The sequence below is a fragment of the Lynx canadensis genome, chromosome A2 (genome assembly GCF_007474595.2).
Source record: "Lynx canadensis isolate LIC74 chromosome A2, mLynCan4.pri.v2, whole genome shotgun sequence".
NCBI classification, from domain to species: domain Eukaryota; kingdom Metazoa; phylum Chordata; class Mammalia; order Carnivora; family Felidae; genus Lynx; species Lynx canadensis.
The window spans coordinates 91,344,827-91,361,248 of record NC_044304.2 but is presented as its reverse complement, the minus strand read 5'-3'; the positions used below and the strand labels follow the sequence as shown (position 1 = coordinate 91,361,248).

The window sequence follows — 16,422 nt, the reverse complement described above, 5'->3', positions numbered from 1 at the left end:
CTTTTTAAGTTTATGGATAACACTTTGAATATTAACAGATGAAATAATTATTTAGGGACTTAATTGGAAAAAATATTACACTAGAAAGAAAAGAAATAGGACTTTCTACTCAAACCGGTTACAAACAGAGCTTTGAAATAGAACTCATACTGATACCAGCTGTCACTTTTCATTTCTCCCTGCTCCTATCCCTAAGATACTTGACCTGTATAAACTGGTAATGGGCCAATATATTTTCTTCAGGCTACAAAGTTAAGACTACTTGCAATCTTAACAATGCCATTAAGGTAGCTGATGCATTATACATGATGATGGACCTACAGCAACCCTGCTTTAGTCCCAAGGGAAAAGAAAATTTACTTAATCCCCAAAGAATTTCTTCCTATAATGCAAAGAGAATCAAATCGTGAAATGTGAGACCTTCCTGAAACCACACTGATTACAAGATGGCAGAGGAGCATATGTCTGCATAAGCTTGCCAAGGGAAAAATGCACACACTGTCCAGCTCATCAAAAGGATACTAAAATAGAGACTAGCTGTGGCTAAAAAATAAAGTTAGGAAACATACCCAGAATAAATATCACATGTAAGGAAGAAACAAACACTTTAGAATTTTTAAATTAAATTTGTGTAACTCTTTAACTCTTCCATGGGGGGAAGGGGGTGGCGTGTGGGTGTGGGTGCACACACATGGGGAAAGAAAAGGGAATGGGTATTTTGAAGCAGGCTGGCAGAAATATAATCAAATATCTTCTAGTCTCTTGGCACGATGATGATATGTTTCGGCTTAGTTACTTTTGTCCATAGAACTTCACATTTCCTCCAGATGCAAATAAATTTACACATAGGCATAAGATGGGCATAAGAGCCCAGCCATGTGTTTGCCATGTGCAAAACAGTAACATATTTCAAAGGGTTATAATTTAGCAGCCTTGGCAAATTCCTATACTGAATGATAGTCTAACCTCTATGGAGAACAAAGAATAGTTAAAAATAAATCCCAAGAGAATGGGGCACCTGGTTTGCTCAGTCGGTTATGCATCTGACTTCAGCTCAGGTCACGATCTCATGGCTCTTGAGTTTGAGCCCCGTATCGGGCTCCGTGCTGACAGCTCAGAGCCAGGAAACTGCTTTGGATTCTGTGTCTCCCTCTCTCTCTGTTCCTCCCTCGCTCACGCTCTGTCTCTTAAAAATGAATAAACACTAAAAAAAAAATTGTTTTTAATAAGTAAATAAACCCCAAGGGAAAATGGCTAAAAAAACAGGGCTTCCTTAGAAGGCATTTGGTTTTCTTTAGAACAGAAATTTTATATTTAGAATAATTGAAATTCACCTAAACCAAATGATTACATCTTCACTGTATGGCTTACTAAAACAAGTGCCAATGGAGAGGTAATTGCAAATGGTAAACTGAAGTGTTATAACTTAAATATTTGTATTCTGATTCCTCTGTTATTATTTGTTTCCACACAGAAAGTAGACTATAGTGGAAAATAGTAGGAATTCTGGCACCAGACTACTTGGATTTAAATTCTTGGGCAAGTTAGTTATCAAACTTTCTGTGTCTTTGTTTCTTCACTGCAAAATGAGGATAGCAATGGTACTATTGGAGGATACATAACTTAGCGTATATGAAATTTTTATTAGACTAGTATCCAGCACATAGTTAGTACCACACCACCATCTGCTATTTCTTCAACTGCCACCAGTACTTCTAATCTTATTATCCCTCAGTCCAGTTACCAGTATTGATCCCATCAGAATATCAATATGATTCAAAGAGGTACAGATCGCTTAAAACAAAAAATCCCTGATGGTACAATGAGCATCCATGGGGTAATAATTATTCATTTGCAAAAATGCAGAATTTTGAGAATGATATAAAACAGAAGCACAGCTAGGCATTTTATTTTTCAATTCCATTAAGGTGAGTACAGTTAGCTGGAAAGAACATGCTACCAATAGCCTTAAGGAAGCAAAATGAGTTTGGCTTTTAAGGAGAATTGGTTACCTCTTGCAAGCAGCTAACATTAAAACCACTGGCAGCAGTAATTTGCCATGAAGAAAGATTGAGTCCTGCAGATAGCAATGAAAACATAGACTTTATACAGGAAAGCAACATATGGTAATTATCAATCAACAAAGCCAGCTGACTAGGATTCACAAACATTAACCAGCAAATAGATGGCTTTTCCAGCTATACTTTTGTTCACAATTCAAAATACTTATATGAGGATATATGGTTCTTGCACTAGTAACAGAGAAAATTAAGGAGTCGTCATTTCAATATAATTCACTATTTGGAGATTAAAATATTTAAAAATGAGCAACAGCTCAACTCTGGACCAGAAGCACAAGGTTTCCCTGTGCTGTCTCTAGTTGCAGTTACAGAATCATTTCTAAACCAGGAGATCCTAGAATTGAATACCACTACCAGCCCCCATTATTATTCAATTCAATAACTTCTTATTAAATTGCTGGAAGATTAACCTTACTTATATACATATTTTGTAGAAAGTCTAGATCTCATTCTTGGAGGATTCTTATATCCTCAGGTTTAAAAAAAATTAGCTATGTCAGCAGTTATAGGCTAGTGAAATCATTGAATATAATAAAATGCATCTGGTAACTAAATATTCATGCATAAAAAAAATATGTAGATAAATAATTCCTTAAAAGTCATTCAGGTTTTACTACTAGTCAGACTGATGTTACATCACGGCTAACCTGTCTCAGACAACGGAGAAGAAATTTCTTGAAGTCATCTAATTTTAAAAATCACGTATTTGTGGGTTGCCTGGGTGCTCAGTCGGCTGAGTGTGCAACTCTTGTGGTTGGCTCAGGTCGTGCTCTCACGGTCGTGAGATCAAGCCCCATGTGGGACTGCACTGAGCATGGAGCCTGCTTAGGATTCTCTCTCTCCCTCTCTCTACCCTGACCCCATCCTGCTTGCATGCACATGTGCTCTCTCTCTTTCTCTCTCTCTCTCAAAATAAATTAAAAAAAATTTTTTTTAATTGTGTATTTGTGGTGAACTTGGTTTTTATTTTATTTTATTATTTTTTTAAAAATTTTGTTTATTTTGAGACATAGAGCAAGCAGGGGAGGGACAGAGAGAGGATGAAAAGAGGATCTGAAGCAGGCTCTGTGATGATAGCAGACAGCCCAATGTGGGGCTCAAACTCATGAAGTGTGAGATCATGAACTGAGCCGAAATCAAGAGTTGGATGCTTAACTGACTAAGCCCCCCAGGCACCCCTGAACTTGGTGTTCATTAGTGTAAAAAGTTATCACGTCTATATATATGACATATGAAAATCTCCCCCCTGGTAAAGAGAACCTGTGTGAGGTACCTGCACAACCTGTAACACCTGTCCCTGAAACTGACCTTCATCCTGTACCTAGGGTTTTGCTCACAGAGTTTTGACTCAGTGGTGAAAAGTCCTTAGCCTAAATCTCCCAGAAAATCTAGCAACAAGAACATAAATACAGATTCTGACATATGGGTAGCTGCATCTGCCAAACATACTATCAATGCTTCACTAAATTGTTTGTAATAATTTTAATCAACTCTATTTACACACACTTGGTTAAAAAAACAAAAACAAAAAAAACCTCCCTGACAAAATTGAGACCAAAAACCACTTCAGTTTATAGTAAATGAACTGTATCTCAATAGAACTGTTTTTGTAAAAATAATCCCAGTTACCATGGCAGCAGGAACCCCCCCAAAGGACCAACTAAGGGTCTTTGATTGATAGTCTGCCCCTCAGCCATCCTTAAAATGCACATCACCGAGTTACTTTACTAGATAAAGGCCTTCTCCATTTCCACAGAGCCAGGGGAAATGCCTGAACCTTGTATTTGAAATTAAAGGTGATACAACTAAGAGCTTACATGAAAACTTCTATAAATAGATCCATTAAAAAAAAAATCCTCTCTAAAAGCATCTTTCCAGATCATGTGACTTAATTACCGTCTAGGTAACTAAGTATTACTCCCTTATCCAAGAAGCTCCGAAAAAGCTACTGTAGTGAGAATTCAAGATAGAAAGCATGTCCCTCAAATGTGAAGGAAAGTTGTAAACAGACACATTTTGGAAGAGAAATGCTGCTGTTGAGTTGTCCTCCTAAAAAAACAAAAACAAAAACGGAAAACAACATTTTAAAAAGCTTTTGTGTAGATCACTTGGCAACAGTGGCTGTTGCTTGCATTTCATGTCAAAGACAGCCTCAAAACAAAGAGATCACCTAAAAGCTACTTGAAAAAAACACAAGTCTCCATTTCAGAAGATTCATCACTGAAGCAATGGTATAGAGGGCCCTGTACTAATGCATGCAGCAAAATTTACTGCACACCCAAGCCTGGTTTTCCTTTTCTTCTTAATCACTTACTCTTTCTTCTTCCTTCTATAGAAAGAACCAGGATTCTGAACAGTAATGCAGTTTTGAGAATCAATAAGGAAACTTGATACTCAGAATAAGCAAAAACAGATTAACCCCTTTGTTCATCTTTTCTGCTGCAATAAATATATATAATGACACTTTGGCAGTTAAATAGCAATTTTTGTGTTCCCATGGCCAAAAAATAAATAGTTCAAGCATTTACGCACTACTCAATTGCATGCAATGAATTCAAGAAAAATCTCTCTCATAAAAGGATATGTTAAGCTTTTGTCATTAAAATAAAAAGTAGAAGCAGAATGCAGTCACTGAACTATAATCTATATTTTAAATAGACTAAATCCTTCTACTAATGACAAACTGAGAACATTTTTTACTTAAGAAAGCAGTCCACAATATTTTATAGCAACACATAATTATTTGGGGGGGGGTAGTTTTTTGCAAACAAAACAAGTTAAAAGACATCTTAAGAAACATTTATTTAATACATTATAGGCTTTTTAAACTATTCAAGTGTCGAACATTATGTTCATCGTGGAGAAATCAGAAAATGAAACATGAGAAAGCTTGAAAATAATTCAAAATAACAAGGAATTTTTTATGGATACCATTCAGGCTTAAAGGAACTACAAAGTTAGCATAAGCCAGGAAGGTATATGTTGCCCTGATGGTCATCACATTTAATATTTTCTAAGTGATCTCTTAAAGCTATTTTCCACTAGAAGCTTTTTTCCTATCTTTGACACATTCATTGTGGAAAACAAAAAGATTAAAGGCAGGATTAAAAAACAAGTTAATCTCTTCTTTATGAAAGAAGAATGAGCTAGAAACTGACTTATAAAAATGAGTGCAAAAGGAATCTAGAGATTCTGCCTGTAGCACAGGTATCTGCTGGTAGATGGTACCACTCTGTGCTGTTAATCTTTCATGGAGCTTCAACCCCAGGGAGCTAAGATGATGTGAACAGCAGGAGAAAAACTACGGTAGAAAAACTCAGGCTTTCTCCTTGCCTCTATATCAACTTTACTGATATTCTATTTCCAGAAGTAACATTAGCCATTTCAATTTTCTTAGAAAGTATTTTATTTATTTATTTTTAAATTTTTCTTTTAAAGAAAAAGGGAGAAAGAGCAGGGCGGAGGGGCAGAGGGAAAGAGAGAGAATCCCAAAGAAGCTCCACGCTAAGTGCAGAGTTCAACACAGGGCTTGATCCTGCAACTCGGGGATCATGACCTGAGCTGAAATCAAGAGTCTGACACTCAACCAACAAAGGCCCTCCTTAGGAAGTATTTTTAATGAGAATTACACCATCATTCTTTTACAGTAAAAGGTTTCCTCGAGTCACCATAACCTTTCCTGCCCTCAGGTAAACACTTTTTCCTCTGGCACCTGCACCCCAACACACAGCAATTCCTTTACCCACTTGTACACTCAACCTTGATCCACACTCCTCTGCTTTCTTACTATCTTTTTACTGCCACTATGGGCATAAACTGAGACAATGATCCTTGAGTGCCCTCAATTCAATTAAATGATGGACAGTAACCAGTTGATTGACAAAGTCAATGCTGTATAATGAGCATTCTGTACATAGCCATTAGGATCCTGATCCAAAGACAAGCTGGGAGTGCTCATATACAGTATATTAGAAATAATTTGAGCTAATTAGATACTTAGCAGCTATTACTTTTGCTTATAAGACATCAAAAAATCTAACCAAAAAAATATTGTTATAACAAATGATACTGATGACTGGTCATGGTCTTTCATAGGTAATAAACATAATAAATCATATCTCTACCAAGATAACTATTCTTTTTCACCCAAAGGAAATCTGCCCCATTCCACATCTATATATATTCTTGATAGATATAAAGAATTGAACCATTCCTTTCCTAATGATCCAAAATTCCTACTATGGTGCTTTTCCTGAGATGTGATAAGTAAAACAGGCTTTGTACTAGATGTGTCTTTACCATATGTTGCACAAGGCAAATGACATAACTGAAAAACTACCCTAACACACACCAAATTTGAGAGAAATACTTGAAAGGTCTTTGAGTACACCACCACTTCAGGTTAAGGATAAGACTATAAAGGAGTCATTAGGTACCTCCAAAATGAATTAGGTATGTATAAAATCAGTCCAAATTAAATACATTTCAGTTTTCATGGCTATCCTCTCTTACATAATATAGAATATATGGTAGATAATATGGTGTAAGAGTCAGCTCGGGAGTTAAATAACCTAGATTTCAATTGTGGCTCTACTACTTTTCACTGTGTTGATTTCAGCAAGTTATATAACCTCTATATACCTCAGTTTCCTGTCAAGTGTCATAATAATTATATTTATAATCACAGGTCATTTTGAACACCAAATACATATAAGTTCATGTGCCTGTCACATCACAAGCAATAAATACCATGATTATTAGTATTATAACACTGATTAACCAGAGTCTATATAACTGGAAACCAATTAAGCTGAATATTGGCAGCTTTCAAGACAAAAAAGCTAGCTAACAATAAAACAGTGAGCTGCACAGTGTACACTCATTTGCTGCTGCTCATCAATCCTAATTTACTTTGTCTCAAGAATCTAGATATACAGTTCTTCACAGTCAAAATGAAAAGATTTTGTTCCCAAGATACTCTGATCAGTTGAAGCTTACTGTTAAAATTCTTTTTAAATGTTTTTTATTTATTTTTGAGACAGAGAGAGACAGAGCATGAGTGGGGGAAGGGCAGAGAGAGAGGGAGACAGAATCTGAAGCAGACTCCAGGCTCTGAGCCATCAGCACAGAGTCTGATGCAGGGCTCAAACCCACAAGCTGAGAGATCATGACCTGAGCTGAAGTAGGACCCTCAACCAACTGAGCCACCCAGGCACCCCTTAAAATTCTTTTAAAAGTTCGTATTAAACACATAAAAGTTCTCTCTAAGCTAAGGGGCAAATTTAGAATTTAATTTTTAAATGAAATGGAAATAAATTTAAGTGAAAGATGAGATTAATATGTCTTATTAAAGGTACAAAAATATTTTTTTCTGCTTAAAGCCTTTATCTTTGTAACCTTTGAAGAAAAGTTTTTTAAAAAACTTTAAAATCAGGATTCTGTATCTATCTGACCAGAATAAAACCACCTTTGACAAGGCATAGAATGTCTTTGCAGACAATACACATTACTATCTTAAGGAAAGATCACTGACACATATTTCATTTTACTCTAAATATAAAACTGCAGTCAACAGCAAAATCCAGACTGTGAGAAAACACACAAGATCAACAATTTATCTGTGGAAGAAACAAATTTGTTGTAAAAAGAGAAAGATATGGGGAAACCAGTGGATTAAAAGAGACTTTTTAAAAATCATTTAAAAAACTTAGGCAAAATTAAACTACACGGATACATGCTTGGGTAATAAAACAATAAATAAAGCCAGAAAAGTCACAATAGTATTTACAAGTCTATAAGAGGAGGCATGAGGAGCTCAGCTTTGGGAAGTATCACACAGAAGAGCTGGTCAAGCTCTATTTCTTGAATTGGATAGTGGTTATAGAGTATTCACCTTAGTAATTTCCGTGCCAGTGTTATATATTAGAAAAAAAAATGTTTGGAAAAAAAAAGGTTTGAAAAATATAATCGGAATCTAAAAGATTTGCCAAAGTAGCTATTATGTACTTTTCCATGCAAATACATTCCTTTCCCACAGTCATACTCATACACTTAAATAAATGCATTGTACCTGAGTCTCACAAATAAAGGTTCCATGACACGTGAGCAGTTATTTATCAGATTGATGTCTACTCATTGCTTAAATCTGGCATAAATGAATTTGGTTTTATGTCATCAAAAAAGTAGAGTTTTGGGGCACCCAGTTGGCTCAGTCGGTTGAGCATCCGACTTCGGCTCAGATCATGATCTCGCAGTTTGTGGGTTCGAGCCCTGCATTGGGCTCTGTGCTAACAGCTTGGATCCTGGAGCCTGGAGCTTGCTTAGGATTCTGGGTCTCCCTCTCTCTCTGCCCCTTCCCCACTCATGCTCTGTCTCTTAAAAAATAAATAAAAACGTTTAAAAAATTTTTTTAAAGAAGTAGAGTTTTGTCTTGATTTCATACCCTTCATTTATTTCACTTCCAAAAGCAAAGCCAATTTAAAAACAAAACCAAACCAAATAGAGCTCTTAGGCAAGGTGTTATGGGCTTAATTGTATTCCCCTGAAATTCTTATGTTGAAGTCCTAACTCCCTACTATTTCAGACTGTAAAGATAGTCTTCAAAAAAGTAATTAAGTTAAAATGAGGTTGTTAAGAGCAGGCACTAATCCAACATGATGAATGTCCTTTTAAGAAGAAGAAACTTGGGGCGCCTGGGTGGCGCAGTCGGTTAAGCGTCCGACTTCAGCCAGGTCACGATCTCGCGGTCCGGGAGTTCGAGCCCCGCGTCAGGCTCTGGGCTGATGGCTCAGAGCCTGGAGCCTGCTTCTGATTCTGTGTCTCCCTCTCTCTCTGCCCCTCCCCCGTTCATGCTCTGTCTCTCTCTGTCCCAAAAATAAATAAACGTTGAAAAAAAAAAAATTTAAAAAAAAAAAATAAAAAAAAAAAAAAGAAGAAGAAACTGGAGAACAGATATACACAGAGGAAAAATCACGTAAAGCCATATGGAGAAGGCACCATCTACAAGCCTCAGAGGAAACCAACCCATTTGACACCTTGGTCTTGAACTTCCAGCCTCCAGAATTGTAAGAAAATACATTTCTGTTGTTTAAGCCACTCTGTGGTACTTTGTTATGGGAGCCTTAGCAAACTAGTACAGCACATAAGAAAAAAAATTTTTTGAAAAGGTAGTAGAAAGAAGAAAAAGAAATACAAAATGTTACAATTTTACAATTTTAGTTGACTCATAATGTACAGTGAAAAGAAAAGCTTAAGAAAATTCTGAGTCATTAGTAAAGAAAAGAGAACAGATTACGTTAGAAAGAAACACCCCAATGAGCTAAGCACAAAGGGCAAGACACGAGGGAACCAGCAGGAAAATAACTGGCTACTGACTGAATGATGGGGCAGGATTCAGAGCTTTCAGTGTGGTTTCTGGAAAAAACCCAGAGGAGAATTTTGAGTTAGGTTTTTAAAGGGACTAGACACAAATGGAGGTGATGGGTGAGATCCAAGTGGTTTTCTGAAAGGGAGAAACGTCTTCTGGCCCAAGGGTTTAAATGAAGGTTGGATTTTATTATTTCCCTGGTTTAATAGGGTTGGGGTTTAGGCAACCATCAAACAAAGAAAATGAAATTCTCAGACTGGAAAATCAGCAAAGATTGTGCAGAAAGTCAGTGCTCTGAATGTTATATATACCCATGGAGCCTAATGATCTCAGAGTGGAGTACGCTCTGTTGATTAAGTACAAGTTTCCTGAAAAGGGACATTACTGGAGCAACAGCAGATGGCTCTTTGCTCGATCTGCCCTCCATGCTCATATTTGCATTTCATCATTCCACTGACAGGCATAAATAGAAATAGTGAACTGCCTGTTTCTTTTCCTCTTTAATTTAACAATAACAAATACTCTGCATTCAGAAAAGCAACATACAAAATAGGGAAGTAAAGCCAAGCAACGGGAAAGAGAATAAAAGCCCAGAGATTCTAAATCTAGGTAATTTTTTCCAACTATAAGCAACATGGCACCATTCTCCTGTGTCATGCCTGGAAGCATCCTGACGTCCTTTCTGCAGAAAGGCAGTGAAATAAATCAACCAACCATTCCATTTGTCAGCCTTAACAAGTTTAGAATAACTTTCTGGAAGGACTGGAATAATTATTATAAATTAGTTCACTTGTAAAAATTAACATATTTTGTTTTTAGTCTTTATCAAAGATATCTATACATGATATAGAAATTTTGCTTATAAAGCAAGATACAATACTGCAGATGTATATGATAGCAAATATACAAAAAATTAAAATATAAATATGTGCACAGGGCAAAACAATACTAAAAGAAAATACAATAAAATTAAAACAAAGTTTACCTCAGTGATGAATTTTAGTGAGTTTTCATTTTTATTTTTACTTTTCTCTACTTGTAAGTTTTCTAAAACGAGTCTGTATCAAATGTATATTCAGAAAAAGAAAACAAATATATATAAATGGTATTATAATTCTGACAAGGCAAATAGGTAGTCTGAACTCTTTTCGGAAGAAAATAAACACTTAGCCAAAACTTATAATACTACAAAATGAGCCTAAAAAAAACCTTTGGGTGGAATTTGGTCTCACATACCCTCAGATTACATCATCATCAGTAGACCAGAAAAAAATACACATGCCTATGTCTGCAACTGGAGGAGGATTTTATTTACAAGGCATCTCTTCAGAGCTTACTTGACAAGAATCAATATCCCGGGGCACCTGGATGGCTCAGCTGCTTGAGTGTCCAACTTTTGACTGACTATTGATTTCGGCTCAGATCATGATCTCATGGTTCGTGAGTTCGAGCCGCACATTCGGATTCTCTCTCTCTCTCTCTCTCAGTTTCTCTCTCTTTCTCTCTCTCTCTCTCTCCCTCCCCCACTTTCTCTGTCTCTCTCTGTCTCTCTCTCAAAATAAATAAATAAACTTAAAAAAAAAAAAGAACAATATCCTGAGATTTCTCTCTCCAGGGATTTAAAACCTCCTGGGACTACCCTGAACACCAAATAAATTTATCATTTTACCAGGGGAATGTCTTTTCCAACTGAACGCAAAGTCACATACCTACCCTGGACCCAAGATTTCACCTTTTGGTTCTCAGGGCTAACCTTAAAGGCAAATTTCAGGAATTACTTTCTGTGACATATTCTAAATAAGAACCCTTGCATTGTATTAATCCCACACAACCCTTGTATCAATCCCATAAAACATAACTCCCACAATTCCTATAGCACACTAAGAATCCTTTTTCTGGTAACTAAAGGTTTTATTCACAAGCGGGTGATACACTTAGTTGAAAAATGCCGAAATACAGAAACCCCAAAACTGAACATTAGAAGTTTCACTGAAAATTAAAATCATAATATTTTAACAATTTTCAAAAAATCTCCGCCAGAGGGAGACAATCTTACTTACTTTAACTTCCACAGTCTTCCCTCCATGTTCAACATGTCTCTCTACGTATTCAGAGGACAGCAAATCGCTGTAACAGATAGAAATGGTGATTAAAAAGGACCCTGAGAGTGTAAATCACTTGAAAGTCACCAAGTTTACATATATCAGCTTTCTGATTTTTAACTCAGATTTGAATACAAAAAGAAAACTTTATAGGTCTCTCTCTGTATCCCTCCCCCTCTCCTTCTTTCTCTCTCTTACACACACACACACACGCACGCACGCACACACACACACACAAACACACTCTCTCTCTCTTTCTCTCTCTCTCTCTCTCTCTCTCTCACACACACACACACACACACACACACACACACACACCTGGACTTCTAAAAAAATATGAGGTTAAATCACCTGTCACCCATTGCAGCAGAGCTAATGCCACTGATCAAGTTCAACAGGTCTCGGAAACTACCATAAGCACACCGTTATTTGCAAGACATCTTATTCTTCCTGGTTTTACTTTAGTTTTTATTAAATAGTTCTGATTTGCTACTGTACTTGACCATTTTTAAAGTTTGATATATTAATCTAACAAAATAATCCTTTCCATCACAAAAAGCATTAAAAAGGGGGCAAAGGAAGGTAGAAGAAATGAGAAGGAATGTGCTTTCAGAAATTTTAAATAATTCTTTTTGAAATCTCTCCTAAACAATCTTCTTGTATAATTTAAACATGCTTACATTATCTTAAATATGCTTCTCTTTAATTCCATATATATGAAAAAAATTCCCCTTTAATGGTGGTGCCTCAAGATACAACTTCTATAACAAGTCATAAAGTCTGAAGATTTTTAAAGCAATAAATAAATAAATAAATAAATAAATAATAACATTAAGTAAAAATAATTGTGAAGCTATAAATTTCTAAATGTATTAATAGACATTCAACCAACTAAATAATGTTTTTCACAGTGTTCTGAAGGTCACCATGCCAAAATTGTCCCAATCATTTCAAAAACGTGAATTTCTGAGCACAGAGGTCTGCTGTGATAAGCACCCTGTCTACAGTTGCTTGAAATGTAAACAGAATGATCAAACATGTGTTATATTAACCCAGGCACCATCATCAATTTCCTCCAGCATCTGACCCTTACATTGCTATTTTGGAAACCTATAATCATAGCTTAAGTCCTTGTTTCATATATCTTTGTAATTTATTTTCCTATCGATGTTATGGGGGAGTCAGTTAGGATGCTCTAAGCTGCAAGATGCAGAAAACACAACTAAAAATGGCTTAAACAATCAGGACATTTATATCTTATTTCTTGTTAGAAATTCCAGGACAGGTGTAATGTGAATATGCTTTTGCAAATCTCCAGATGTTAGATGAATAAATCTGGAGTTCATAAAATACATGCAAACACATTTTAGATGTCTTAAATATAGATAAGTACTAGTAAACAAAATTGTGTTAGATGCGCCAGAATGCAAAGGATGTGTAAAGTATAACTAAGAAGATCATGTGTGTGTTACACACTGATAGAAAGGGATGGATGACCAAAAGATACCTAATGTTCATGAGGCACCTGGGTGATAAATGTTCATGATATAATAAATATACAAAAAAAGATACTAAATATCCAGGATACACTATACATAAACACTTATTATTTATGAGGTCTTCATTCAATACCCATGGCTCCTCAACTTCCATACTACTGACATTTAGAGCCAGATAATTCTTTGTCTTGGGGGGTGTCTTATACACTGTCACATGTTTAGCAGCATCCCTGGCCTCTACCCACTAGGTGCCAGTAGCATCACACAGACACACACGATAGTCATGACTATCAAAAATGTCTCCCAATATTGCCAATGTACACTCATGGTTAAAATAGCTTTGGCTAAGAAACACTGCTGACATCCATTTCTGCCTCATGTTTTCTTTGCCCCCAAAATACAAAGAGAATTCATGACTGACCATCAAGCTAACCAGCAATTTACAACCCCCAACCAAGCATACTGTCCCTGTGTAATTCAGATACGGCAAACAGGTATCATTAACTTGGACTACCTTTCACCTATGGAGCTTGCCAAAACCTCACCTCTAGTCCTTGAAACCACATCATCAGTAGAGAAGATAGATGCAGCACAGAGAGAAGCAGAACATATGAACACCATGTACCCGAGGATTAGCCGGAGCGATTCTTCCATCCAACTTGCACCCTAACCTAAGTGTGCTAACCTACCCATTTCTTGATCCTCTTGCTTGTCACCAGGTCCTTAAAATTAATTCAGCAAACCATGTGACCTGAAGATTTTAATTTGGCGTATGGGGGCTAGCTTGCCTGGTAGTATACTTGTAGACTACCATTGCAACAAAGTAACTTCCCACCAGACAACAAGGCAGCTCCAGAGTTAGCTTGTGTGGTGGCTCAGCACAATTGTGTGACCAGGCATAAGTTCATCCTTCTGTTCTGCCATCAGTATAGTGAGTGATCTGTTCTCTTAACTGGCTCCTTCATGACCCTAACATGGCTACTGCAATTCTAAGCATCTCACACAGATAAAAATATCCCACGTTAAAAAACAAACAAACTGTATTTCCTTAAAAGAGTCAGTAAATGTCACAAAAAGCCCCTAGCATTCATCTTCTCAAACATGTTTTTCCAGAATTACCTTACTGGGCCTTGCCAAAACAAATCTTTTCACTGGGAAATTTGTCTTTGAACAATCAAGTTCTCCTTCTCCCAAGCCTGGCATGTATATCATGACTACCCAAGAGAGAGCTGAATAATGTTAGGGGGAAGGATGGTGGTGGAGAGAGTGTCTGTTGAACATCCAACCAACAGTTGTCTTTCTTTTATTTCTTGCTTGCTTTTTTTTCCCCTTATTATGGGGTTATCAGATAGTATTTCACAAATCTCCAAGGCCTTCTAACAAAAGTAAAGCCGCATGATAAAAATCTGCCTCAAGCAATATATGTCATTGTGCAAGCATCCACATCTCACCCTCTTAGGCGTGACCATACCCCGAACAGGAGAGATACCAGCCAGATGTCTACAAGGGACTGTCCCCCAACCTTGTATCGGTCTCAAACAACCTCCCCAGAAGTGGGAGAGAAAAACTGCCATACCCAGGCAGTGTTTATTAGCAGAAACTATTCCTTCCCTTGGGAATCTGAACAAATAAATGCATACACACAAAAAAATAATTCAAGGAAAGAGAAGCAGAAAGTCAAAAATAAGCAGACATTTGAGAGAAACAGAGTTGTGTTGGTGGTGAATACCAGAGGGAAAGCCCCAGATCTCTGCTGCTTAGGTCCCGGGACCCAGAACAGCACAGCCCTGCTGCTGAGTACTGGTGGGATCCTTTCTCCATCAGTCATCTGAGTAAACCCCCTAGCACGAGTGAGATCAAAAGCAACTAGGTACAATATCACTTAGAGAAGTTGTGATAGTAGTAATAATCACAATAATTTCTGAAAAACAACTTTTGAATCTTCCAGGTTTTCAAAGTTCAAGGGAATATTTTCTTCTCAATTATAAAATCTAGAAATTAAGAGAGTTTATGAGTCACCACACGAATGTAATTACAGCAAAGAAAACTCCCTGCTCAGGAATTATGTAGCTCTATACCTACAGGTATTGTTGGAAGGGGTTCCATGTAATTTAAACTAAAAACAGCCCTGACAATTGGGTTTTGTTTGTTTGCAGTATTGTGGAAGTCTGCTAAGAATTGCTATTTTAATTATTAGGCTGAAAAACCTTGTATTTAAAATGTCACTTTTCCTCCACTAAAGCATAAAATCTTGACTACCGTCTACTTAGACCCTAAGCAAATTTTCTTGAAGCCTCCTAATTAGAGATAATAAAAATTACCTTAAGTTCCTTTCCTCAGATCGACATTGTTTACAGTTAAGCAGGGATCTATTTAAATAATCTCAAGTGCAGGAAAATGGGGAATCTCCTTAACATTGGGAAATTTTATTTTACTGTAAAGTGAGAAGGTAAAATTTACTCTATGTTAACGGCTTACTCGAAACTGATGTGTGAATGCTAACTTGTGAATTTTGAAAGATGAAAACTGAAAATCATTTTCAATCAAATTATAAAGGCCACTTGTTTTACAAAGAAAGTAGAGAGATGTTTTTAAAATTAGAAATGTAGTCTGAGGCCTTTTTTTTAAATTTGCATACCTTAATAAGCCTAAAGAAAGCAAAACAAATACAGCGTAAACGTTCTCAGTCATAATAATGATTACTCTTTGTCTAGTGGGCAACTGTCATGAATCAGAGGCAGCTGGTAAAGTACAAAGATTCTGGAGTTTAAATATGAAACGAGTATTTTGACTTCCTATCCAAACTGTCATTTATTTGCTGTGTGACCTTGGTCAAGTTATTTAATCTTTATAAACATAATTTGTCTATGGAGATAATATGAAGTTGGTAGGTATTAAACCAGAATATGTGTGAAATCCCTCCCACATCCTGATTCCAAACACCCCATTCCCTATTCACCGTCTCCTAGCCATCTTTCCCTTAAACTTCCACTTAATTCTTTGGCATTTATTTATTTTTAAAGTTTATTTACCTATTTGGGGGGGGGGATGAGGGGCAGGGAGAGAGGGAGAGAGAGAATCCTAAGCAGGATCTGCACTGTCAGAGTGAAGCCTGACACAGGGCTCGATGTGGGGCTCAAACTCACATACCACGAGATCATTACCTGAGCAGAAACCAAGAGTTGGACATCAAATCTAATGAGTCACCCAGAAGCCCCTGGAGACTTTTAAACAATGAACCCTACCTACTGATTTTTCACTGTCCTTTACCTCCCTCCTGTCCATCTAATCTAACTCATATTCCATGCTCTGTCATGATAATCACCCCCTTATATACACTCTAAACTTCCATACTTCTCTTGCTCTGCTCTCTC

The 16,422-nt window shown here is 36.8% G+C and overlaps 1 protein-coding gene across 1 annotated transcript in view; it reads right to left on the bottom strand.

Annotated features, from left to right (window-relative positions):
- Positions 1 to 11,568, bottom strand: part of ADAM22 (ADAM metallopeptidase domain 22) — a 108,451-nt gene extending 96,883 nt beyond the window's left edge. Inside the window, exon 1 of the mRNA XM_032592395.1 lies at positions 11,508 to 11,568. The gene's annotated coding sequence lies outside the window, so the exon portion shown is untranslated. The remainder of the gene's footprint in view (positions 1 to 11,507) is intronic.
- Positions 11,569 to 16,422: the final 4,854 nt, after the last annotated feature.